Source organism: Dipodomys ordii, unplaced genomic scaffold (assembly GCF_000151885.1).
Source record: "Dipodomys ordii isolate 6190 unplaced genomic scaffold, Dord_2.0 Scaffold182, whole genome shotgun sequence".
NCBI lineage: Eukaryota > Metazoa > Chordata > Mammalia > Rodentia > Heteromyidae > Dipodomys > Dipodomys ordii.
Genome location: NW_012267398.1, coordinates 966,361 through 973,985, shown reverse-complemented (window position 1 = coordinate 973,985; position 7,625 = coordinate 966,361). Strand labels below are relative to the sequence as shown.

The following is a 7,625-nucleotide window of genomic DNA, read 5'->3' as shown; positions in this document are numbered from 1 at the left end:
TTCCAGCTCTGTCATTAACAGCAAGAAAGATATGCACAAACCAGGACATTGACGTTTAATTTCTCCATTGTAAGATGAGAAACAAAATAAAATTGTCTTTGAGATCTATTTTGTCATCTTAATTCTGGTACTTTATGTTACTTACCTGGATTCCAGAGTGCAAAACAAAATTTTGTATCTGTGGTCATGAGAGAAGAATATAGGTTTGTTTGTATTAAAAAACAAGTAGGAAGTCTATACTGCCTACACTACCAGGAATCTTGAAATGCTTGGGGTATGACAGCTGAAGAAAGCATAGCTTGAGCTTTGTATTTAGGAAAAAAGCTCACATAAATTATTTGGCATACTAAAACATCATTATGCCAAGTGTGCTATATTGCTTATTTGTCTAAGTGCCAATGAAAGCTATAATTTGTATGTTAAAAAACCATTAAGAACTCTCCAGAGCTAGATTCGGTTTTACTTTAGAGCATGTAAGTTTTGCTGCTAGGCAAGTGTTAGGACTGATTTAATTCCAAAGACAGAATGTTCCATTCTTAGCAGATTCAACATGAAGAATCTTCTTTGGTTTACACAGACAAACAGAGTCAGGACCTGCTTCAGGTAAGGTTGTTTTCAGGAGTATGTGTTACAACACAATACCCCTTTCCTCCTCCAGCTTCTGTTTGTATAACTGTGTGGGCAAGATGACTACATAGGGAGCCATTATATTGTTGTAGATCCTTCTATATATTCTTTAAATCCTGCCTGATAGGTTTAAAACTGTAAGAGAGTATTTGCCCTCCAAAGCTTCTGACAGAAATCTTACTGTATGTCATTGCTTTGAAATTTATCCCTTGCACACTCACAAATGTGGCTAAAGCAATGCTCTCACACTTACTTACGTCAGAAACAAATGTAAAGCATTCATATGGGCCAAAAGCCAGGTAAAGGATGATCCTGCAGAGCAAAATTAGGATCCATCTAGTAAAAGAACTGGATAAGTGCACCCCAAAATAATATACATCTATCAAGTGCAGATTGCTTTATCAGTTATTATCTTTTCACTGGTTTCTTTCAACCTTAGGATTGCTTTCTCTTGCAAATGTAACCCAAGCAGAAAAATCTGGCATTCAAATATGTATCAACCTCCACTGAAATCATACGAGGGAGTTGAGTAATGTTAGTGAGGTGAACTAGCACTATGACTTTTAGCACTAGTCAATAAGTAAAATTCTATGTTAAGCTGGATACAAGTCTGCAATTTAGCTCTTCAGGAGCTAAATCCTATAGGATTATAGTTGAAGGATGGCCTGGGAAGTTAAGTCCATGAGACTATCCAAACTGACCAGCAAAAAGCCTGAGCTCGGGTGGTAGAATGCCAGCTAGGCAAGGTGGTTGAACAAACTTGACATATGCATGGACAAATGCATATATACTTAAACATATTATCCAAAGTGTAATATGCACACAGGAGGTTTGTGATGGTACAATTCCTTTGAACACATACAATATAGCTTTACAAAATAAGCACTAGAAAACTGAAACATGAGTTGTGGGGGTCAAGGAGAGGTCAAGGAGAAAGGGAGCAGGTGAATGGAGAGAGGAAGAAGGAGTGAATACAATCATAACATGCAGTGTACACATGTGAAAAGGAAACAGGTAACTTGGGGGGGTTGGGTTGGGAACGATGGGGGAGAATGATGGAAAAGGGGACACTGATCAAGGTGCATTGTACTCAGAAACTGAAATGCTGGATTGAAACCCCTCTGTACAACCACTTCAGGTTAATAACAACAAACCACAACAATCAAAAGCAGGTAGTATTGCTCAAGCTTCAACATACTGTTCTTCCTCCTCTAGACAGGCTAGAGAACAGTTTCACACAAAAACCATATGCTAAATTTGAAAGGAAAAGCTGGCAAAATCATTTTCAATGTATCCCATAATCATGAAGAAGAACTTTCTGCTTTTTAGGGTGAACTGTGTAGGTCTATTTGGCTGGGAGCAGAGCTGTTTACTATTGGCTTACATTGTAGAAGTCCAGAGATAAAAGTTCCTTCATTGTGCCTATTTTCATGCGCTGTTGTCTCTGTTTCCTTAGCACATTCTCTGAAAAAATATGATCCAAGTTCTGCAGTCCTTCTAGCTGTAATCCACTGTTATTACTTGGGAGCCTAAATGGCGGCAAGGATGGGGACAGGAAATACTTTCCTATGGTGAGTTGGACTTTCGTCGTGAGCCTCTGCCTCAGGCCATGAACACACTAAGGCTTATGCAGTTCTTTCTCTCCCTTTAGTTGACAGAAAGGCTAGAGGGGCTGAAGGAGAGCATCTTCCTGCCCCCAGGTCTGTGAAGCTCTGATCAACTAGTTTCTCTTGAATATTGGTGGAGGAGAGCATGGCATGGCTCTTGGAGAATATCTCAGCATTGTTATTTTCTCCTTCTTTCTGCTACCATCATAAAGGAGTTTTTTTTCTCCAGCTTTACTGTGAGCACCTGGTGTAGGAAACGGTGTTCAGGGGGAGGATTCCAACAGTGCAATTTCTCTGAACAACTTGCAAATAGTTCAGCAAAATGAGCACCAGATGAAACTAAAACATGTTCTGTGCAGGAGGGCCAAAAGGAGGGGGGCAGACAAACAGAGGAAGGGCGGGCAAATAGTCATTATATTCAATGCACCTATGTGGAAATGGAGCCGGGGGGCTATAGAGTATAAATGGAGTTGGGAGAGATGGGGGAGAATGGTAGAAGGAGTGACATGATAAAGATGCGTTGTACTTACAAACCAGAGTTGAACTGAAGCCTCTCTGTACACTTATTTAAAGATCATTTCAAGGTTACAGATAATCCCCTAAAATTTGGCATCGGGGTCCCTAACTCAGTTGTCCACACTGAGTCTCTAGAAGTTTGTCTATTATAATTTAAGCATTTGTACTAGCTGTAGCCCAGATGGCTGACTCAAGTACCTAGGTATCTGCTATGATTCTTAGTGTCTGCCTCTCTTTGTCTCTCTCATTTTTATAATAGCTATTTGCTCTGTGATCTCAACCCTCAGATTGTGTGTGTGTGTGTGTGTGTGTGTGTGTGTGTGTGTACGAGTCCTCAGGCTGGAACTCAGAGCCTAGATTCTATTCCTAAGTATTTTTGCTCAAGGCTAGCACTCTACCACTTGAGCTCCATATCTGGCTTTTTGGTGATTAATTGAAGACTCTTATGGACTTTCTTGCCCAGGCTGGTTTTGTACCATGATACTGAGATCTCAGCCTCCTGAGTAACTACTATTACAGGCATAAGCCATCAGTGCTGGGTATAAGGCATTTTTGAATTTCATTTGCTCAGTTTTTCTGTTGTAAAAAAAGTTGACTTCCAAAATCTTTCTATAGAAGAGCAGAAACTTAAACTTGCTATCACTCTGTTATACTATACAATATAGTCACACTAAATACTATATATGTAACTATATAATATATATATATATATATATAATGCCTTGAAGTGAATACACTGTCTCCATCTTTATTCTGTGCATATGCTTCATGTTGTGTATTATACTCACAGCACATGTTAATATTTGCATCATGACAGTTTGCTTCATCACAAAGGTGAGTTCTTGTTTATCGCTAGTCAACTAACATTTGTTTCTTGGGTAGAGGGAACACTCAACATGAAATCTGCCCTCCTAATGAATTTCCAGAACACACTACAGAATAATTAATCATAAGTGTAAATTACTCATTTTTAAAATTTTTATTTTTAAGTTATATTTTTATTATCTCTGAGGAGTTGTACAGAGGAGTTACCCTTCAATGCCTTCGTTTCAGAGTACAATGCATCGATGGCACCCCTTCCATTATTGTCCCCCATCCTGCCCCAGATTACAGTCATTCCACAGCAACTTCCATGTCCCAACCCCCATCTCCAATCCCCCACCCCTACACACACCAGAAACTTCCCCTTCACCCTGTGTCCTGTCTGTGTGTTTTAGACACTTCATCTAAGTGGATTAAGTGTCCTCTGTGATTGGTTTTACTTGGCACAGTCTTTCAAGTACAACCACGTTGTTTTTAATAGCTGTATTATGACACACAACAACAACAACACACACATCCATCACAACTTTCAGCCATTCATCTGTCCATGGACATTTCAGTTATTTCTGTATTTTGACTATTGTGATTAATACTGCAATAAATGAAGTACTGCACTTGTCTGAGATTCTGATTGCAGTTTCTTTGGTTGTTCAAAACTACCTCATAAAACCCACCCTTTGATGGCTAGGTCATGAGATAGAGTGCTCTCTCTCTCTCTCTCATTCCCTCCCTTCTACCTTCCCTCCCTCTGTGTCTCTGCTTCTTTCTCTTTCCCTCCCTTTCTGGCTTTCTTCCTCCCTCCCTTCCTTCTCTCCTTCCTTTTCTTTCTCTTCCATAGTCTTTGTCCTAATGGCTCTATCTCGTGCCTCTACGTTTCCCTAACACCATGCCAGGGATTTATTCCTTCCCCAGGTCACCCACCAACTCTGGTGGTGTGTCCTGATGTGTGATGTGCTCACCACCTCGACTCACCCTTTTGCCAGCCTACCATCTCTCCAGCCAAGCCAGACGGTGACAGCTGCCCAGAAACACGTGTGCTCAGTGGCTGGGCCTGTGGCCCGCACCCTGCCCCAGCAGCCCCCGGTGTGTGTATGTGTGTGTTGGAGGGGGGTGGTCCTGTGACGCCAGAAAAGGCCTGACCCTTCGGTTTCCCGGGGCGCCCGGGTCCCCCCCCCGGGCCCGCCCCTCCCAGGCGTCCTCTGGGGGGCCTCCCCCCATAGCCGCCGCGCCCTCGGGATGGCGAGTAACAAAGGGTCCAAGGCCGACTTCATTGTCGGGGAGAAGTACAAGCTGCTGCGGAAGATCGGGTCGGGCTCGTTCGGCGACATCTACCTGGCGGTGAACGTGATCAACAGCGAGGAGGTGGCGGTGAAGCTGGAGTCGCAGAAGGCGCGGCACCCGCAGCTGCTGTACGAGAGCAAGCTGTACCGCATCCTGCAGGGCGGCGTGGGCATCCCGCACATCCGCTGGTTCGGCCAGGAGCGGGACTACAACGTGCTGGTCATGGACCTGCTGGGGCCCAGCCTGGAGGACCTGTTCAACTTCTGCTCGCGCCGCTTCACCATGAAGACGGTGCTCATGCTGGCCGACCAGATGATCAGCCGCGTGGAGTACGTGCACTCCAAGAACTTCGTGCACCGCGACCTCAAGCCCGACAACTTCCTCATGGGCATGGGCCGCCACTGCAACAAGCTCTTTCTCATCGACTTCGGGCTGGCCAAGAAGTATCGCGATAACATGACGCGCCAGCACATCCCGTACCGCGAGGACAAGAACCTGACGGGCACGGCGCGCTACGCCAGCATCAACGCGCACCTGGGCATCGAGCAGAGCCGCCGCGACGACATGGAGTCGCTGGGCTACGTGCTCATGTACTTCAACCGCACCAGCCTGCCCTGGCAGGGCCTCAAGGCGGCCACCAAGAAGCAGAAGTACGAGAAGATCAGCGAGAAGAAGATGTCCACGCCCGTCGAGGTGCTGTGCAAGGGCTGCCCCGCCGAGTTCGCCATGTACCTCAACTACTGCCGCGGCCTGCGCTTCGAGGAGACGCCCGACTACGTCTACCTGCGCCAGCTCTTCGGCATCCTCTTCCGCACCCTCAACCACCAGTACGACTACACCTTCGACTGGACCATGCTCAAGCAGAAGGCGGCCCAGGAGGCCGCCTCGTCCAGCGGCCAGGCCTAGCCGGGTGTGTGTGTGTGTTTGTGGGGGGGGGTGCGCCTCCCCCCCCCTCCGTGGGCTAGACCAATCCCCCCTCCCCCCGGCGGGCAGACTCCCCCCCACACTTCCTGCCCCGCCCAGAGCAGCAGCATGGGTTTCTCCCCAAGTCTACAAAGCTTTAGTCCCCGTGGACGCTCGCCCCGTGGTTGTGGACAACCACTGCCTTGCTGTACAGAACTGAAATTCCCGCGTGAAACTGGGCTCCAGGTAGCACTGGGCATGCTGGATCCTCAATTGGAGCCCTGCGGTTGTGAATAGGAAGTGAGAGTGGAAACGCCGTGTCTGGTTTTCAATGGCACGAGTATCTCCCCTCCCTCCCTTCCTTCCTTCCCTCCTTCTTCTCTCCCTCCCTCCCCTCCTTCCTTCCTTTATACCCTCCCTTTCTCCTCCTCCACCCACCCCTGCCTGCTTGCCTGCTGTCCTGCCTGCCTGCCTGTCTTCCTCCCTTCCACCTGTCTCTATATCTTCCTTCCCTCCTTCCTTCCTTTGCTCCCTCCTATTCTCCTCCTCTGCCTATCTCTCTGTCTTCCTTCCCGACTTCCTTTGCGTCCTTCCTTTCTCCTTTCTTTTTCTCTTTCCTTCCTTTCCTTTTCTTTCTTTTTTCCTTCCTTCCTTTCTCTTTCTTTCTTTCTCTCTCTCTTTTACTTTCTTTCCTTCTTTCTCTTTCTCTCTTTCTTCTCTTTCTTTTGTCGGTCTCTATCTCTTTCTCATGATGGGACTAAGACTTGAACTCAGGGTCTAATGATCTCACTTGGTCTTTTCATTGAAAGTTGGCCTTCTGCCACTTGAGTCATACCCCCACTTCTGGCTTTTGGCAGCTCATTTGGAGAGGAAAGTCTTGTGGATTTTCTTTTGTCAGGGCTGGCTTTCAACCATGATCTTCAGATGTCAGCCTCCTGGCTAATTAGGATTGATTACAGGCATCAGCCATAACAAGCACCTGACTTGTATTTCTTTTTCAAGAGGAAAAGTTAGCTCAGTGTTTGACAGATAGGTGGAGAGATTGTGCATATGCCAATCTTGGATCAAAAGCATTTCTTTTGAACTGTTTCTGAGGTCTGAGATTGAACAGTCTTCATCCAGAGTGGCAATGGCTATATCTGCTCACAGCTGTACATTCTCAGTTTTTTTTTTATTTTTATTACTACGGCTTGCAAATTGCTCACTTAAACCATTCTATAAGTGGCTAGCTGCTTGTTTACAAGCCAGCTGATGAAGCAGTGACAAAAGATTCCAAAGTTTGAGCATATGCCTGCTTGCCTGTCCTAGAAATAATAGTATCTAAAGCTAACAATTAAGGAAAATTTAAAAACAGTGATAGTGCCCAGGCCCTGACTTCAAGCTCATTTACTGGAAAAAGGAGAGAAAAAGAAAAACTTAGTGACTGCTAGATTAATCTTAAGGTGCTTCATTAGATCTATAACCTTGGTATTAAAAAAAAAAAACTTCCCAGAGAAATTTAACCTCTTGAATGGCTGCATTCAACCACTGCAAACATTTATATAACGAGGATTTTGGTTTTATGTTGCAATGGGAGTTTTTTGTTTACAAATGCTTTTAAAACTCCAAGATTAGCTGGGAGCCAGCGGCTCACTAATATAATCCTAGTGGCTCAGGAGGCTGAAGTCTTGTGATCACGTTTTGAAGCCAACACAGACAGACTCATCCAAGAGATTCTTATCCCCAGCTAGTGGAGGTGTGGCTCAAGTGATAAGAGCACCAGCCTTGAGTGCAAAAGCTATGCATCAGAGTTGCATTAAATCAACAAGAAAATCAAAACCCAAAACACCAAAAAGAAAACCTATTATGGAATTAACAACAAATCTCACA

The 7,625-nt window shown here is 45.2% G+C and overlaps 1 pseudogene; it reads left to right on the top strand.

The window, feature by feature from the left end:
• The first annotated feature begins 4,808 nt into the window (after positions 1–4,808).
• Positions 4,809–5,759, top strand: LOC105999150 (annotated as a pseudogene).
• The last annotated feature ends 1,866 nt before the right edge of the window (positions 5,760–7,625 follow it).